At 33.9% G+C, this 16,196-nt stretch overlaps 1 protein-coding gene across 4 annotated transcripts in view; it reads left to right on the top strand.

Moving 5' to 3' along the window:
- The window catches only part of STAG2 (STAG2 cohesin complex component), a 107,521-nt gene that overhangs the window by 23,521 nt on the left and 67,804 nt on the right, over positions 1–16,196 (top strand). The window lies entirely within an intron of this gene.

Here is a 16,196-nt window from a genome sequence, read left to right as displayed (position 1 = left end):
AATCTATATGGAATAAACTTCCTGGAGATTTTCAATCATGGTTAGCTTAAACTTGGGCTGTATCTCTTAGGAAAGGCACATTTCTTTCCTGTGGAAAGAAGAGTGGTGTGGTGAGCACGGGTGGCTTAGACTCTGGGAAGCTTCTTAAGGACATTCTGGGGGGAATGCATCATTGAGCTGTGGGTTTCTGGCATTTGAGTGAATAAAGTTCAGATGATTAAGTGGCCCAAGGCAGGAAGAGGGAAGTGTGTTTGCTTCTCTTCCCTAGCTACTCTTGCCTCCTCTGTTTCTAAAACTGGGTCATCCTGTATATCAAAAGTTGCTGATTTCATGACTTACAGCAACTTTTCTTAAAGTGGGATATGGACCCACCTATATAGGGGATTTGTGAATAATACAAGATACCTGAGACTTGCATAAAGGTCTACTGAATGTGTCCCTAGTTGTGGGCCCTGTGACACTGGATTTAAAGAAGCATTTTTATGATTCTTATGCACACTGGAATTTAAGAAGACCACTCTGTTATAGAAAGAATTTTCCATTATTTATTGCATGATCACCTATATGTATGATGGTGGAGCTATTGTTCCCCTTTAGGGATGTACAATTATAGTCAACAAATGCTTGTTTGCTTTGTGAGATTGATGGTAAAGTGCAGCTGTTGGGGATTTTCTGCTGCTCAGGATTTTGCTAGAGATCATTTTGTGTACACAAGTGTAAGGAACAAATACTGTTTTTATTGCATGTGTTGAACAATTTCAGGGGTTTCTGTGTGGTAGTTTTAGACATTTACTTAAATACAGAGGAAGAAAACTAACACCTCTCTTATATTTGAAATTGACTGATTCACAAGACTTAAGAGCATAATCTCATTTATGGTCTGAAGAGCTGATAATGTGGATTATCCTAACCGAACACCCATCTATTTGTGAAGCAAATATGCAGAAGGCAGGGTCAAGCCCAGAGTTTTGCCTCTTACAAGCTGTGTGACCGTGGGCAAGACTCTTAACTTTTTACAAAATAATCTTATGGAGTGTTTAGGGGAAGTCGATGATGTGTTATGGAAACCATTTTATTACTTGCCTAAGTATTTTGATAAGACTTCTGGTTCTTACCATGATGATGTGAGGGTATTTTTCTTCTTGCTATAATACAGAAATCACAAGGAGTACATACTGACAGGCATATGTAGAATAGATAAAACAAGATTATACTGTATAGCACAGGGAAATATACATCAGATCTTGTGGTAGCTCACAGCGAAAAAAAATGTGACAATGAATATATGTATGTTCATGTATAACTGAAAAATTGTGCCCTACACTGGAATTTGACACAACATTGTAAAATGACTATAAATCAATAAAAAAAGTTAAAAAAAAACCAAGGAGTACAGAAAGAAAGTCCTCTGTAAACTAAATTCTTTTTTTTAAAAGCATACTTGGTGACAGGTAAAATGTGCAAGTCACAAAAAATTTGTAAGGGTGGGTAGGTAGGTAGTGCATCAAAGAATCGTGGAGCATAGTGAGCTAGTCCAGGGATGGCTGATCTCAGAAATCTCAAGTGCAAAAGATAGTAACATCCTTTGTATGTGGCAATGGGAGCAGATAAGGAGGTGAGCAGGCAGATAAAGCCCTCATGGACAAGGTTTTGTCAGACTAGGATAGATGGTAGGCTGTAGGTAACATCTTGCGCAAAGACGCCATTGTAGCAGGAAGTGATCTGTTTCCTTGGAAGCAGTGGAGAGAATGTTTTGCTTTTTGAAGTCAACAAGAAAGAGATCATCAGCCTGTTAGGAATATGGACAAATGACATGAATAGAGAGAATTTATGGAAAAAGACAATAATAATGACTCTTAAACATAAGGAAATTAGGGAAGTGCAAATTAAAACTACAAGTATTGCTTCTTAGCCAGACCTATTTGGTTCCTGATTTTCATTAGCAAGAATTCAGATAATGATAACTACTGCATTATCCAAATCTTCTGGTTTATGAGTTTTGAATAACAAAGGATTTGTTACATTGAAAATGTAAGTTTGGTTTCTGAGTTTGTGAAGTGAAATTTTGTGTAGGGAGACTCACCTCTACCCTGAATTACCATTTTTCACTTTATCAGATTGGCAAAAATTTGAAAGTCTTGATAGTGCTGTTAGATGTACAGAAACACACCCATACGTAGGTTGGTTGCTGCTGAAAGTACAAATTGGTATAATCTTTGTGTGTGGAGATTAATTTTGGTATTTGTTAAAATTACAAATGCATATGACTTTTGGTCAAAATCTTTAATCATATGTCAGTTGGTATGAGGGACAGTTTATGTGTTAATTGACTAAAATGACCAGAGCAATATGGAATTAAATATTGTTCCAGTGGTTAAAACAGATAGTTTTTATGTTCTAATGTAGATTTTGAAGAAGTTAATTGAAAGAAAGCAATTGGGTAATGGTGGTGGTGGGGACAGCACCGATGGACACAGACACAGATTTTAAAATTTTTTATTAAGATATCATTTACATAAAGTCCAAGTCACTTTTTTTAGTGTACAGATCTATGAGTTTTCACAAATGTATTTATGATTGCATAACCATCCTCACAAGATATATTACTGTTCCAATATCTCCACCCCCAAATTCCTCCAATACTCCTTGGTGTAGCCAGTCTTTCTCCCCAGTATGATCCCCTGGCAACTAGTGATCTGTTTTCCATCCATAAGTTTTTTTTTTTTTTTTTGCCTTTTCCAGATTGTCGTATAAATGAAATCATACAATAAGTAGCCTATTGACTTTGGCAGTTTGTCACCAGAATGCATTTGAGGTTCAGCCAACTTGTGTATATCAGAAGTTTGTTCCTTGTTTTTACTGCTGAGTAGTATTCCATTGTGTGGATGTAACATTTTGCTTATCCATTCACCAGTTGAAGGCATTTGGGTTACTTTCCACCCTTTGGGGGTTACAAAGTCACCCAGTTTTATAGTTTAGTTTTTACGTTTGAGTCTAGCATTCATTTTGAGTTAATTTTTTTAAAATTGAAATACAGTTGGTTACAATGTGTCAATTTCTGGTGTACAGCACAATATCCCAGTCATGCATATACATACATATATTCGTTTTCATATTCCATTTTGAGTTAATTTTTGCATGTGGTATAAGATATGGATTAAAGAAACTTTTGGCATACGGATATACAGTCTGTTGGAAAAGACAATCTTTCTTCATTGAAGTGCCTTGGTACCGTTGTCAAAAATTGAATGACCATATGTGTATGGGTCTGTTTCAGGTCTCTATTCTGTTGATCTGTCATAATCACCATTCACAATGTCTTGATAACTGTGGTTATATAGTAAGCATTCATATAGTGTATAGTGTAAATCCTCCAAATTTATTCTTTTTTGAAATTGTTTTGGCTTTTCTAATTCCTTTACCTTTTAACCTAAGAATCAGTTTGTTGATTTTTGGGAAAAAAATCCTTGCTAGAATTTTGATTAGATATTTTCGAGTTTCATTTTAGTATGATAATAGATTCATAGGAAGTTGCAAAAATTGGAGATAGGTCCCATGTATCCTTCACTCAGTTTCCACCAATGGAAACATCATGCATAACTATAGTACAATATCAAGAGCAGGAAATTGACATCGAAGCAAACCACAGTTTGTTCAGGTTTTACAATTACATGTGTATTGATATGTGTGACTGTGTGTTTATAATTCTGTGCAGTTTTATCACATGTAGATACATTTAACCACCACCAAGATATAGAACAGTTTCATCGTCATAAAATCTCTCATACTACTTGTTTATAATTACACTCATTCCCCTCCCTCACGTTCCTCTATTCTGTTCCTAATCCCTGGCAACCACTAATCTGTTCTCCGTAATTTTGTCATTTTGGAGGCTGTTCTGTAAGTGGAAATCATATAGTATATAACCTGTTGAGATTGGCGTTTTTTTACTCAACATAATCCCCTTGAGATCCAAACAAGCAAGTTGTTGCATTCCAGCAATTAATTCCTTTCTATTGCTGAGTCATATTCCATGATGTATCATACTTTGTTTAACCATTCACTCACTGAAGTATATTTATGTTTGTATTAGTTTGCTTGGGCTGCCATAGCAAAGCATCACAAACTGGATGGTTTAAACAACAGAAAATGATTGTTTCACAGTTCTGGAGGCTAGAAATGCAAGATCACGGTGTGAGTCAAGTTGGTTCCTTCCAAGAGCTATGAGAGAGAATCCATTGCATATCTCTTCCCTAGCTTTTGATGGTTTGCTGGCAATCTTGTTTTTTGGTTTATAGAAGCATCACTCTGGTCTACACCTTCATCTTCACATGACATTCTCACTGTGTGTATGTCTGTCTCCAAGTTCCCCCTTTTATAAGGATACCAGTCATACTGAATTAGGGCTCACGCTAACTTTTTAACTTTTAACCCATGCCATTTCAACTTGATAACTTCTGTGAAGACCCTAACTCTGTAAAGACCCTAACTAACAGTTGTTTCCAATTTTTAGCTATTAAAAATAAAGCTGCTCTGTATGTTCCTGTATGTTTTTATGTGGTCATTGGTTTTTCAATTCTCTTGGTTAAATGCTCATGAGTAAGATTGCTGGTTTTTATGGCAAATGCATGTATGATTTACATTTTAAAATTTTTTATTGATATAATTAACAGTGTATAAGTTTAAGGTATACAATGTGTTGCTTTGATACATTTCTGTGTTGCAGATATGATTACCACAGTAGCTTTAGCTGACACGTCTATTCTATCACATGATTATCATTTCTTTTTTTGTGGTTTTATGGTTTTTAGAAGCAACTTCTAAACTCTTTACTAGAGTGGGTGTACCATTTTACACTTCCACCACCAATATATGAGAATCAGTTTCTTTGCATCTTTGCTATCATTTGATTTTGTCACTACTTTTTATTTTCACCATTCTGATAGGTATAATGATATCTCATTGTAGTTTTTATTTGCATTTCCCTTCAATTCAATTTTAGTATGTGTTATTAAAGTTTTTTTTGTTAATTGTCTTTTTTCTCTTACACTTGAATCCTTGATTCTTAGTATTATTAACATGATTACTTATTTCCTATCCTGTAGTATAAAGTAAGTAACTTCAGAGGAACAGAATCAGTATTACAACAAACACAAAACTATTAAGTAAAGTTTAAATTTCCTTTATTTCATTTTGTCCTTAGAGTTCATCCCACTAAGGATACAATGTTGTATTTTAAACTCTTACTATAAATGCTTTCTCTGTTTATTTGATATACATGATTAAGTTTGTTCTTAGTTTTTCAACTTTAGCAATTTCACAAATTCATTTCTTGAATAAGTAATTCATTTTCCTAAATCAAGAGTTAAAATTATGTAGAAGAGTGTATGTAGAAGTTTTCAGAGACTCTTGCCTCCTATATTCTTCTTTCATCTCCTCCCTCTTATAGGTAACCTTTAAAAAATGCTTTTTTAAAGAAAAGTTTCACGTTAATCCTTGCAGTATTTCTTCTTGTGCAAACAAATGCATCCATATGTGTATTCTTATCTTATACTTCTTTCTTAAAAGTAGCATACTGATGAAAACAATTTGTTGTAAACATTGATATTAAGTGCCAGACTTAACAGAAGGTGACTCTGTTGATGATGCCTTTCATGGTGAGGGAGTTGAATCTGTCACACTGACTTCTGAACCATTTCATGGTCTACAAGTTATGATCAATATGAGTTAGTGAAGTACGCTGGCTAGTAACTGTGTCGATGATAGTGTTGATATTTATCTGCTTTAGCAGTGGAGAAACTCTGCTTGTTGCTCTGTAACTTTGGACAGAAAAAGAGACAGGTGAAAGATAGCTGAATACCTAGAAAGTTGTTATTGCTAGCAGGGCAGGTGACACAGAACTAACCTGTGAGTTGGGGGACATAATGGAGTTAAAACTTTCAAGTAAAACAACATGAGTGGGATATTTGGCAAACATTAGCAGAGTAATTTACTAGAAGCAGTTGGAGGAGAAAACTTTCCCTTTCTTGTTTGCAGTTTATTAAATCAGGAAAGCTGAGCATAATCACTGGTGGGAAAGAGAGAGAAAGACTGCTTTTCATGATGAAAAGAGCATTTTGGGCAGTTTTACCAAAGTAAATCACAGAATAAGATGGGAGATGCTTGCATATGAAGAATCTCCTCATACATATTGTTCTCAGATTTTGCTGCATTATTTGGCAGAAACCTTTTTATGAAGTGGATCATTATGACACGTTTTTCTATAGAATTTTCTAATTGAAAAGTTTCTTTCCTGACTAATGACTTAGCAGATAAATCTCTGGTACAAGAAATTGTCTTAAAAGCAAAGTTGCAATAACTAAACCTCTCTAATTTATGATAGTAGTTTCAAGTTCTCTGCTGTAGAGTACACTTTTAAGAGTAACACCGAGAAACTTTAGTTCTGTTATATTTTTGCCTATAGTAATATATTGGTCTTAATTAATATTAAATGTTTGCTGAATCATTATTTTGCTTCCTTTCTTAGCATTTAGATAATCCTTTTGGTGATGTTTTGCCAGGGTGCTTTAATATATTCATAGTGGTTTAGAAATAAGGTAGTCTTTTGGTCTCAGTTGCTTTAGGAAAGTTTAAAAATTTCCTGTCACCTTAGAGCTTGGGTTCACAGTTGGTCTGTTTTCCTCCTATTGGATGACTTACTGAAGTGGAAGACACTCATGGGTGTTAAAGGCACTGAACATTGAATAGGTTACAGGGCAAAATATGGGGGCCCCTGGTAATATCTAGTACCAGTAATCTAACTACATATATGTAACATTTCGATAGCTCTTCTTTGGATCATCTTAATGATGCAGGCTAATCATAAGCTCCCTTTCCCAAGTTTAATGGAATCACACGCTACATTTTAGGGATCAGTAACTCCTAGTTTCTAGTATCATCACACAATGCCATTGTAACACGCTAACCCTTGACTGCAGCTTGCCTGAATTGCTACTAGAAGGTTCTTGGTGCTTTTTTTCTTGCTTTAAGTTGTATGCTGTTCTCTTGTGGGTGACTGTGAGACTTGTGCCATCAAATTTTGAACAAGGAGGAGAAATGTTGAACATTTATTCAATGATAGTTTTCATATCCTGTGGTGAATAACTTAAAAAATGTAGCTGAAGATAGCTTCATTGTTCAACCAGGTGCTTCCATTCTTTTTTTTAAAGCTAGATATTTCTTTGACTCTTTTGCTATAAAGTTAGACAAGCTTTGGTTTCTTTTTACTGTATAAATAGGAGATAAAAAATCTGTCAAAATAAAGTATTCTGAGTGTAGATAATTGTCAGTGTCTTAATTTATAAAATTACATTTCAGAAGATATGAATAGTTATGGTGTATAGTATGCTTGTTCAGTAGAAAGGTGTTCTCAAGTGATTGGTAAAACCTTGTGAATATTTGATATGAGAAACTTATTTCATAAAAGGGTTTAAATTTAATTTTTTATTGTGGTAAAGAAAATAAAATTTACTGTCGTAACCATTTTGTAAGTGGATAGTTCAGCAGTGTTAAGTAAATTGTCATTGTTGTGAAATTGATCTCCAGAACTTTTTAATCTTGCAGTTCTGAAACTATACCCACTAACATGTTGATCACCACATCACCCAAATCTGGGTGATGATTGTGTTTCCTCAGGGCCACTCGTTCCACAGTGGGTGATCAACATGTTAAACAACAGCTCCCTCTTCCTGCCCTGACTCCAAACTAAAACAAAAACAAAAACTGGTAACCACCATTCTGCTTTCTGTTTCTATGAATTTGACTACTTTAGATACCTCATGTAAGTGGGTCATGCAGTATTTGTCTTTTTGTGACTAGCTGGCTTATTTCATTTCCAGTAATGTCTTGAAGGTTCATCAATGTCGTAGCATGTGAAAGGACTTCCTTGTTAAGGATGATATCCATTGTATGTATATGCCATATTTCGTTTCTCCATTCAGCTGTTGATGGACATATGGGCTGCTTCCAACTCTTGGATGTTGTGAATAGTGCTGCTATGAATGTAGGTGTGCAAAGATCCCTTTGAGACCCAGCTATCAAATACTGTGGATATATACCTGCAAGTGGGGATTGCTTAATTATATGGCAGTTCTATTTAAAAATATTTTGAGGTACCTCCGTACTGTTTTCCAGAGCAGTTGCACAATTTTACAGTCCTACCAACAGTGCACAAGTGTGAAATTTTCCCCACATTTTTGCAGACAGTTATTATGTCTTTTTTATTGTAGCTATCCCAAAGGGTGTGAAGTATTTCATTGTAGTTTTGATTTTTTTGTTTTTATTTCTTTATTTTAAAAGAAACATTATTATGTGGAGACCACAAGGAACCACTGAAGGTTTTTGTTTTGAGGGAGTAGGTAATTAGGTTTATTTATTTATTTTTAATGGAGGTACTGGGGATTGAACCCAGGACCTCCTGCATGCTAATCATACACTCTACCACTGAGTTGTATCCTCCCCTGACTTGGTTTTGATTCAAGTCCTTTGTCCATTTTTATTTGCATTTTTAATTTTTTTGTTGTTATAGGAATTCTTTACATATTCTAGTTGTTAACCTCTTATCAGATATTGTTTGAAAATATTTTCTCTTATTCTGTAGGTTGCCTTTTCACTCTGTTGAATGTGTCCTTCGATGTGTAAAAGTTTTGATGTCCTTTGATATGTAAAAGTTTTGATGTAGTCCCATTTGTGTATGCTTTTGGTGTCATATCCAAGAAATCGTTGCAAAGTCCAGTGTTTTGAAGCTTTTCCCCTATGTTTTCTTTTAAGAGTTTTATAGTTTTAGGTCTTAGATTTAGATCTTTAATCCATTTTGAATTAATTTTTGTATGTGGTCTGAGATAATGAATGGCCCAACTTCATTTTTTTTGCATGTGGGTATCCAGTTTTCACAGCACCATTTTGTTTTTGAAGAAAAACCCCATTGAGTAGTCCTGGCACCCTTGTCAAAAATCATTTGAATGTGTATTCCAGGGTTTATTTCTGGCCTTTCCATTCTATTTTATTGGTCTGTATGTCTGTCTTTATGCCAATATTATACCTTTGTGATATATTTTGAAGTCAGGAAGTGTTTCCTCTAAATTTGTTCCCTTTTTCCTAAATTATTTTGATTATTTGGAGTCCCTTGAATTTTTGTGATGAATTTTTCTATTTCTGCAAAGAAAAAAAAAGCTCTTGAGATTTTGGTAGAGATTGCTTTGAATCTGTAGATTGCTTTGGGTAGTATGGACATCTTAACAGTATTGAGCCATCTAATCCCTGAACGTGGAGTGTCTTTCCATTTATTTGTGTCTTCTTTAATTTCATTCAGCAGTGTTTTGTGATTTTCATTGTATAAGCCTTCCACTTCATTGGTTACGTTTATTCCTAAGAATTTTATTCTTTTTAGTGCTATTGTAATGGAGTGGTTTTCTGAATTTCCTTTTTGGATTGTTGATTTTTAGTATAGAGAAGCACAGCTCACTTTTGTGTGATGACTTTGTATCTGACACCTTTGCTGAATTTGTTTATTCTAACAGGTTTTTTTTTTTTTGGTGGGGGTGAAATTTTTAGGGTTTTTTACATGTAAGAACATACCATCTGTGAATAGAGAAAATTTTACTTCTTTCTGATATGGATGGGTATTTCTTTTTCTTGCCTAATTGTTTTGGATAGGATTTCCAATACCATGTTAAATAGAAGTGGAGGGAGGAGGGCATCATTGCCTTGTTTCTGATCTTAAGGGAAAGCTTCTAGTCTTCATTCAGTATGATACTGACTGTGGCCTTTTGTAAGTGTTCTTTATTATGTTGAGGTACTTCCTTCATTGTCTAGTTTGTTTAGTGTTTTTTTTTTTTATCATTTAAAGGTGTTGAATCTTATCAAATGCTTTTTCTGTTATCAGTTGAGATGATTGGGGTGTGGTTTTTACTCTTCATTTTGTTAATACATTACAATGATTGATTTTTGAGTGCTGAACCAGCCTTGCATTCTGGGAATAAATCCTATTTTGGTCATGGTGTATAATACTTTTAATGTGCTGTTGAATTTGGTTTGCTAGTATTTTGTTGAGGATTTTTATATAAGTGTTCATCAGTGATTTTGGTCTGTAGGGTTTTTAAAAAATTAATATTTAATTTTTAATTTTAATTAAAAACATTTTTTAATTTTTATTTTTTTAGTGGAGATTGAACCCAGGACCTTGTGCATGCTAAGCTAAGCTTGCACTCTACCACTGAGCTATACCTCTGGTCTGTAGGGTTTCTTTATAGTGTCTTTATCTGGCTTAAATTTAATTTTTTAAAAGTAATTTACATGTTTAATCTTTATTTAGGAAGACTTAAGTTTAGAATTAAAATAATTTTAGAGTACAACATATGTATGACTCTCCTGTTATTGTCATTGTGTAGAATTACCAACCTTTTAAATTTGAAATAAGAAATGGAAAGTACCTGTACTGTTTTCATAAGCCTCATTGTGAAAAAATGTTTGATTTCTGAACTTGAATATGAACATAATTCAAGCCTATGAATTGTGTACTATAGCATGTTAGTAGGAAGGTTAGTGGTTTATTGAGTAGATGCTTATGCTAGCTATTTTAGTAAGGTGTTACCTAATCAGAAGTGTAAGGTACAAAAATTTTAAATATGTAGCATGTATGTTGTGTTTTGTCATACTAAAATGAACAAAAATATTGTGCTTAGTGGTAGTAACTGCAATTCTAAATTTTAGATTAAGATTTCCCATTATCCTTTATAAAGTGGTTTATTTTACACTTTGGTTTTATTGTGTCTCAGGTATAATTGTATCTCCATCTTCATGTGAACCATTAATAAACACTCAAGATTTCGTTAGGTCCTCTTTACTGCCTTGAGTAAATAAATGTGAAAGTTTTTGATGCAATCAACCCGAGAGTATATGAAATAAAAATCTGTGGATTTCCCTCAATCCATGCAGGATTATCCTGTCTTTATCTACTTTGCTATGAAATCTGTCTTGATAATCTGCTATTGCTTGAAATCTGCCAGTGAACCAGTGGTGCCCAGTGTGAAATGGGTTTGATGGTAATAATGCACTGTGCTTGTATCATACTGTATACTATTTGCGAGTGTTAACACGTGAAATTAGCTTGTTGTAAATTTGATTTTCAGATCTAGATATTCTTTTATACCAGCTAATTTGGTCTCACCTCTGAAATGTTGAAAGCCACTACACCCAGTAGTAATTACTGCTGTTTACTCATGATGTCTTAACATACAGAAAGTTAGGTCAGTGGAGCACATATGTATTTCAAATTAGTGCAGAAAGCTAAATGCAGAGTATGATATTCCAGTATAAGTGAGATGAAGAGTGAACATTGACAGTGCTTTAAAAAATGATTCTTATAGTTTAGCTGTGACTCTGGCAGACTGAGGTATGATTTTTTAAGGTGGTAGTATATGATAAAACAAATAGTTACCTGTTCTGATACTTACCTTGGGATAGGTATGATAGTTGACATATAATGTCTAGTCAGCTGCAGCTTGTTAAGGCAAACTGGGAAATTAGCAGGCTTGGAATTAGATAGCTGATGTATGTCCACTACTATATTAGGTATGATACGGTATCCAGTGTCTAGCAGCAGTCAGTGCCACTATGGTAGACGGATGAGAAGACAGTATTGTGTCATTTAGATTAGGGCAACTGGGGAGACACAGGGAGACTGTTTTTAGAATGGGTTTAGGGGCAGGATTCCAGCTCCTGAGATGGGGCTGGTAGATATATTATAGCAAGAACAAGGCAGGGTATTGATCATTGGATGATTCAGGCATAGGGTACAATTGAGTACAGAGTGATAGAGTAGTGGGTCTGCAGGAATAAGGCAGAAGCCTTTTCTTATCCCCCACCTCCCCCTGTAGCACTCATTTGTTCTGAAGTTGATGATGGCGTGCTAGATTTTCTACAGAAATCAGAACTGATGGTCAAGAACTGGGGCAGGCTGAGTATGTAGGTTGGGCTAGGTGATCCTAATTGTGGTTAGAACTTGAGTCACAAATGGAAAGTATTGGGGAATGTGGGTAGACAAGGAAATGAGGAAGATTGCTGAGCATCTACTATCCTACTCTTAAAAATAGGAGGGGAACAGGTGGATGTTTCCAGTTCTTTCTGGCTTTAGTTTCTGGCAGTGTATAGTGATGCCAAATCTATGTAGACTATGCCCCAGCTTGCTCCCTCCCCTCTTCCTGAAAGTAAAAGTTGTTTTTGAAGTGTTGTGGCATTAGGTTTGTTTACTTTATCTACTTAGTTATTTTAGAAAGTTTTTTTTTGTTTTTTGTTTTGTTTTGTTTTTTACTTTTGGTCTCCCCCCTCCTTTCTGTGTATTATTTTTTAAGTTTGTAAGGGCAGATACTTGAGCTTTAGTTAGGAAATGTAGAGAGCTTTAGTTAGGAAATGTAGACAGGATCATTAATTCTCTTATGTATTCAGATTTCTTCCAGTTATACCTTCTCCAGATTTCCTCCTCCTGCACTAGAGCAGCAGGTTCTACCTTTAGAAATTCTTTAGGTCTCTTTCCCAGTTTATGGAAAAGAAAATATATTTGTAAATGATATATGTGGTACTTGTGATGTGAGTATGCTATCAAGAAACGTTTAGGTGAAAATTTTGTTACTGGCCTGAGTATTACATGATCATTGCTTGATTTGTCATTCTTTTCACCCTGTCACTTAGTCAGAAGACTATAGAAATAAACTGGGGGAAGAAAAATACCTTTTTGAGCAAGAAGAAATCTTTTTTAAAGGTTATCAGCATCAAAAGAGCAATAGATTTCCTTCTTCTTTTGAAGGTAGTTATTTATGTCTGATTTAATTTTTTGGTGAGTTTTTCATTCTTGTCCTTTGTACTCAAAGTTGCCATGTATCATTTGACATAAGGAATGACGGCAACTTTCCTGTTTTCATTAACTGTACTAATGCAGGAGCTAGTCTACCTTCTAACATTCACAATCTCATCTTGAATGACAGACTTCTGTCTGCTGTCTCCTAAGAAAGTAGATAAGCCGATAAAAGGAACATACCTTTGGGTCTTGTCAGGAGATCTTATGAAAGTTTCTGTTTCCTGCTAATCTTGTAGATGAGCATAATAAAGATAGTTTTATGATAGAACTCAGAGTTTTTTGTAGGTTCCTTTTTGTAGATGCATAACTTTATGAGATTTCATACCTGAAATATGAGTAAATCAGATTTTAGCAGCAGAGATAGTTTTGTAATTCCTCAGTTCAGCTATTAAGAGAAGATGTTGAAAAGAAATTCCACCTTCATAATTTACTTTTTTTATACTAACAATAAGATTATAATTAAAAATTTAAAAATCACCCACATTTTCTCCATCACGATAACTGTTTTCTTTTGCTTCTTTTTTTGGTGAATATTGTATCCTAATATAAGGCTTTTAACTTAAACTTTACCTATTTTGCTATACAGTCGTCATAAGTAGTTTTGCTACACAGTCATCATAAGTAGTTTCAGTGTATGAATTTTAATTACATTTGTACCATAAGTTAATATGTGGCTGGACATTTAAGTAGTTATTTATTTATTTATTTTAAAATTGAAGTATAGTTGATTTACAATGTTGTGTTAGTTTCCAGTGTACAGCATAGTGGTTCAGTCATGTCATATATATATATTCAGTCACCATATATATATTCATTTTCCTCTTCCTTTTTAAGTGTTTGTATTATAATGATGGTGGTATTCCAGAAGAGTATGTACATTTCCAAGATGTGATCCTCATAGATACAAGAATGTAACCCTTTTGGGAGGGGTGTTAAGATAAGGGGGTGTCATGTGGTGTATGTGCTGAGTTTGCTAGCTTTTAGGAGTTGGATATTTCTGCATTTTTAGGGAAAGGATTAATACACCAGCTACTTTAAGTGCCCCCCCCACTCCCCAATAACACGTAGGTTCTGAGGGACTTTGTTATTAATAGCTCTGTTTTGTAGCTTTTTTATTTTCTATCTTGAGACCACTTGGGATTGAAACAATCATTCTTTTGTAAAAAGAAATCAGAATTACTTTAAGATTTTTAAACAATATTAAAGAAAATCAGGTTTTTTTGTGTGTGTTTACTTTTTCCTGGGAGGATAATTTTAATCAATTAAGTCATTTGGAGTTAAGAATATAAGCATAATTATATATATTTAATATATATTTGTGTTTATATGCTACATAGTAGGTGCCCAGCAGGTTTTCAGACGTGGAGGAAGACTTTTTTTGTTATTGAATTAATTTAACTTGGGATCTAAACTGAGTAACAGGTCCTAAACGTATTTATTATAGATCACTTGAAAAAGTTATGGTGATCAACTTTCAGCTTTTAGATCTGTTTACATCAGGAGTACTGCTGAGAGTGTTTACTTGAATTTAACATATAGAATTAAAAATATATAACCACTTATTACTTTTTAATCCAATAATTATATAATGAATGTATTTAACAAATCTTTAATGGCAGTGTATTATATACACTTGAGCCTAAGGAAGTGGTTTTACTTTAAAGTATATTATTCAAGCTATCAACAAATGTGTTTGCTTAGTTTTAAGTAAGGAGAAGCAGAAGCTAGTTGTTATTGGAAATATTTTTTTCCCAAGAAGAAAATAGTGATTGAGAGTTAAAGTAAATTTCATTTCTATGCTTTATCCTCCAAAGCTGTTGGAATGTTAACTCTTTTATAGTAGTTATAGAAAATTGGTACATATGCTAAAAATCTCAGAGTTTTTCCTTGGCACTAGGTGAGAGCTCCACCTTGTGATCTTTGAGCATATTTTTTTTTAAATTAATAACCTACAGTAGGCCAGAAATGGTGTGGTGAGTTAGATTATTAAACTTACACTTTTATTTGAGCATTATGTATTCTTAGTTTTGGGTTTCCCAACTTAGGTCAAATGGTGTTAAGTAAATTTAAAGCCCTCGTTTGGGAATTTTTTAATGAAAATCCTTTGGGGAAGCAAATTGTATTTGTATATAGCTGTAAACATTTAAAATAAAAAGGGAAAAATTCTCAGTTCTTCCTGCAGATAATATTTATATTCTTAAAGAAAAAAAAACAATGCTAACTTACCCATTGTTTCTCTCCTTTAAATTACAAAGCAGCTTCAATATATATAACTCTTTTGAGCTATGAAGAACTGTTTTGGTGGCAAATTAGTTACTTAGAGAATGATTACAATAGTAAAACCTCAAGATACATGGAATTTAATACTATGTTTAATAATAGGTGGCAGTAGAGATAGATACTTTCTCTTAGAAATTAATTTATTTTCACATTTATTGTTACAGGTAGTTCCATAAGGGCAAGCATCATTGCTCTCCTGTTCGCCACTGTATGTCCAGTGCCCACCACTGCATTTGGCACATGATAGATACTGTTAGTTGGTTGCATGGATTTTTAATATTGATAAACTTTTAAAAACAGATGTTTCACTGGGATAGAGAGTTGGCTAGTTTAGTTTAATAATTTTTTCTAAATCTATCAGACTCTGTCATGGTATTTCTTTTTAAAATATAGGCACCTTGTCTGGGAGACTTACATCTTTGTAAATTGTTTTTCTTTTGTGTTTGCTTTGGTTTCTAAATTACCAAATACATGTTAGTATAGCCTTATAGTGAGCAAAATAATTTGACTCGGCAAGACTTCTTGTACACTAGAAATTAGTTCTGTGTTACTTAGAGGAATGTAGTTTATCACACAGTACCTATTTTATTTAGTGCTTTCTGCTTTTCAGAGCTGATTCATTCTTTATGTCCCTTAGGAGAATCCATTTATGAACTATCTTTAAAGTCTGCTTAAAAACTGTATATTTAAGAAATGCAGCAAGTTTGGTTTTATAAAATGCTTAGAGAGAAGGGGCAGAGAGGAGTAGCTTAATTAGAGTGAGCAAGGAAGTGCAGTGTTTTGAACTTTTTTATTTTAATTACATATTAGTGGACATTTATGATGCTTTTTAGAGAGTTAAAATTAATGGAAAAATTAAAATGATCAGTTTCTTGTATAATGTCTATGCTGGAAGAGATCATTAGAGAAGTTCATCAGTAGGTGACATTTGAACATTTATTATTAATTGGATATGTTTAGTCTTTAGGTGGCTACCAAGTACTAGATTCACTTGGAAATAAAATAAAATTATAAAGTTAAGAGC

The sequence above is a fragment of the Camelus dromedarius genome, chromosome X (genome assembly GCF_036321535.1).
Source record: "Camelus dromedarius isolate mCamDro1 chromosome X, mCamDro1.pat, whole genome shotgun sequence".
Classification (NCBI taxonomy): domain Eukaryota; kingdom Metazoa; phylum Chordata; class Mammalia; order Artiodactyla; family Camelidae; genus Camelus; species Camelus dromedarius.
Note: the sequence above shows the minus strand (reverse complement) of the source record. Positions and strands in the feature narration are given on the sequence as shown.